We start from the raw sequence: 4,470 nt of genomic DNA, 5'->3' as shown, positions 1-4,470 counted from the left end.
TTTTGGATGCCGAAGGATTCTTATATTGGTATGTAGAAAAACCAATATTGAGCATGTGGGAGGCCTCTCTTTTGTAACTCGATAGTGTAATAACTGACAAAAACAATTATAACATGTTTAGCAATGTTGGTATAACTATTTCATATCATAGATTATCAATGAACTACATTTGCAAAGAAAGTAGAAATATTATTCGTTGGAATACTTACTTGCCACTGTTTCACCAAAATATTCACCTTTTTTTTTTTTTTTCTCTCGCATTAGCTCAAGCAATTTGATCTCAAAAACTTTGCAAACTACAATTATTCCAATCTTGATCACATTTGCCAATACAATTGTTGATATTGTATCTCCCACTTGGGATTACAGGTAATGTCAGAAAATATCTGGATATCCATAACATCTGCAAATCGCCATTGCATCTTGATAATTCTGAACACGATATCGGATACTACCAGTGTGACTGAAGGCATAACGTAGATTTCCCTAGATGTGTGCATTAACATCATCCTTTGAAATGACATCCATCAACCCACTGTACAAATCACTCAATTTTTTTTTGATTGTTTCTAATCCAATGAAATCTTTCCTCTTCAACACCAATATGCATCCACAATATATTGCTACATAATCTTCCTTATTCAACAGAGTATGCCCTTCACATAATCTAAACTGCAATCAAAATGCATAATATTCTCTCATGCTTGCCTGTTTCTCTTTGAAGACTTTTTGTCAGGAAAGTCTTTATGCTTAATGTCAATTCTGTATCCATCTTCTCCCTATGTGGATAACTTAATGCCAGAAAGCTTGGATGCATCAGAAATTCTTTGAAGACCCTTTTTCGAATGATGAAATGGCATCTTTCTAGTTCTGAAATTCCAATATCACCGACAATTAAACCGCAATTCAATGCAGTTGGCAAATTGTATTGTCTTCCATCCTTTTCCCTTTTCATTTTAAACCACAAATCACATCTCTAATATCATTCCAATGGATATGGTTCCTGACAAAACGAAAATTTTTAACCAATTCATTGTTCGCATCAAACATCAATTGCAATTCCTGTACAATCCTTGTCAACGGTGAGCATCAGTTGTATTACCTCATACATAATTTAATCTATGACTGGTTTCATACTCTATTTCATAAATATAAAGCTATGAAACTGAGGTTTTCTTCTTCAGTTGGAAGTAACAATCCTATTCAGTGGTATCTGTTTGCAAAGTTGAAAACATATGGACCACACCCTTGGTTAATCTCATGGTCAACATGCCCTCCCATTGATGTAAATAGAACAATGAATTGTATATTCTTATTTTACTCCTTAACTAATCCCTTTGTTACCACTGGACACATACTAACTTTAATGGTTATGGCGGTTTTTTCAATAACGGTAATTAAACTTTGCCATCCATACACATATGAAAACAAAGGATGGCTGGCTCTTGGTTCTTAACAGTTTGCTCTTCATACCACATGACTGATCCACATGAATGCACTTGTAGGATGGTTCACCAAAGTTCTGGGACTCTTTTCCATTGTGCAAAGAAATAATGTGTTTTTTTAGAAAGTAATGACTGTTCTGTTAATTTAGAAACTCATAATGATATTGTTTTTTACTAATTTAATACTTGATTAACATTTAAATATGTATAACTAACATGTGACACTTGTTACTCTTTTTGTCGACTGAGATTTTGAACCTCTATTTGTCTTCGATAAGATTTCTTTTTGTTTTTTTCAATGTCTGACCTGAGAATGAAAACAACACTTGCAATATCAAAATTGTTCAGCAAGTTCTGCACCTTTATTTACAAAATAATGAACTAACATTATGTTTTTAAGATATACACATGAACTGTGTAACATATGTTGTTAGATTAGGGCTCATTATTTATGTGTTGCATCAGTAATTGGAATATTAGAGTCAGGCTCTGCACACGGAGAAGCACCTGAAAACACATAGATTTAGTTAGTCAGCTTAAGTTATCATAATCTAAAAAATATGTAACCACTAATGAATATATTTTTTTTTTTACCTCTCTTCCTTTTTAATACGGACATTCTCTCATTCTATTTTCCTCATGTATCTCATTTACATTTACAAAAGCATTTGAAGAACTGGTAGAACACTTTTTTGGTTTGATACACACTGTTTATGTTCTTTAGATCTCTCATTTGAATTTAAAATAATAATAACAGAATTAATACTATACATGCACAAATTATATAATTGAAACTTAACGAAAAGGCAAAACAATAATTAGATATCTCATTTATTTTATAGAAGCATTTAAGAAATTATTGGATCTTTCTTTGTCTTTGATACACAAGTTTTATGATTGAGACTGTGTTACACAAAAACTATATCATTAAAGAAAACGAAACTGATTTACTCAACCATGTAATATACAAATATTTGTATGACTTACCAAAATAATAAGGCAGTACTTTTGTTAGATACTTTATTATGGATCATTTTTCTGTGAAATTCATACGTCAAAACACCGATTTATAGTTCAGAATACTAAAAGAACAAAGATATGACTGAACTCATTACTTTTTACATAATAATTATATGAAGTTCTAATATTAAATATACCTTTTTCTTTATGGAGATTGACTCTCTAACTACTTTGGAAATCTAGGCCTTTTTGTTCCATAAAACATTCTCATTTTTATTCTCCTTGCATACTTTTGTTCTGAAATCAACGATACTTATTTGTCTAAAATCATATGCCAATCTATAGTTTTCATCACTTGCAAATTATCCTAAATGTATGACTGTATAGCTACTGCATCTTCATTTGTAAGAACCATTTATAATCTTTCACCTGACCAAAACAAAAAATATATTGTGTTAATTGCATTTTTTTTCACCTCTGCTGAGTCCAGATTTTATAATTGTATGCAAGAATTGATAACAAATGATTTACTTAGTTTTTTATGTAAATTTATGGATGGACAATTATTTTATTAAAACTTTATAGCATAGAATTTATGATCTTGCAGCAAGATTTGAACCGAGACAGAGCTTCATCTGTTGCAGCCACACATTAAAATAGTTCGACAACATAGAGATTTCCAACAAAGGAAACATTTATTAATATAACTATGAATAAGTTGTTGGTTCGGCAATGGTCTATCAAAGTATAATCACCATTTGTTGGTTTGACAATGAGAATATGTGAACTCTGACTTATAAAAAACGAAAACATGCCTACATTTTACAATATACCTATATTTGGTATCTCTACTACGCGTCACAATTCTAGGCCAATTATATATAGATAAATGGTTCATCAATTAAATTTTGATCTCATGGAAATCTTAATTGATTACAATTCTAATGAAAAATTAGGTTTAACCATGAATTTTTGAGTTTGTTTATTATTGGTTTTCCAAATTTAATAAAATTTTCACAAATTAGAATCGTCAAATTCACTTATATAAAAAACTTGAGTTATTTGAATTTGATATCACAATCATATTCAATTTAACAATGTAAAAAAAATAGTTCATAGAAAGAATATATTCATTACATTTAATAGGAATCACACTAAACTATAAGGAGCAATCGTGTTCATCCAACTGTATATATCTAATTAATGAAACATAAAATAAAGATGTAAGAGAAATACAATGGTAAGAAGGATGTAAACATTATTCATAAATTATTTAGAACACAAAAGCAGTACATATAAAGAAAAAAAAAATGTAAACCTTAAAGTAGATCAAACCCACCATACTAAAATAATACCAGCCTAACATTCAATGAATCCTCTCTTCTCTCTCTCTCTCTCTCTCTATATATATATATATATATATATATATATATATATATATCAATGTTATTAATTAACCATCAAACACGATATTTTATAACATTTACAATGATGAGTCTGTTGAAATTCACATAACTATTTATATATGTATTTAATAATCCTCATATTATACCTCTCATTTATTTATAGGACCAATTCATCTCACTTGCAGTTTATTACGAGCAACAAATTATTGTGCAATTAATTTTACAAATAATCATTAGGAAATTAATAGTTCATATATCTTTATATTTTTTTTAACAATAATGACCCATGAAGTTCATAATTAATTATATTTTTATTAGATGTAATTATATTTGGAGTTGGACATCTTCCGCTTGGTTAAACGTCATTGTTTACATGTTCATCGTCTTTAAAGGCAAATTAGAGATTAGGGCATTTTATCGTTGACATTGTAACCACAAGCTGCACTTCAAAATTGATTGTTTTTTACGACTCATATTATTGTTCAACTTGTTTTTTACTTGCATCAACCACAATTTGTGTTAATTTCAGTCTTTCCTACTGGGTTTTATCTATATCTCATTTTTTTGTCTGACAATGTCACACATAGAAATCCTGCTAGTTACCTGTACTGATCTTTGCAATTTTGAAAACATTACAGGCCGTGGTTTTAAATCTTTTA

This window comes from Pistacia vera, unplaced genomic scaffold (assembly GCF_008641045.1).
Source record: "Pistacia vera cultivar Batoury unplaced genomic scaffold, PisVer_v2 Contig578, whole genome shotgun sequence".
Taxonomy (NCBI): domain Eukaryota; kingdom Viridiplantae; phylum Streptophyta; class Magnoliopsida; order Sapindales; family Anacardiaceae; genus Pistacia; species Pistacia vera.
This window is presented reverse-complemented; position numbering follows the sequence as displayed.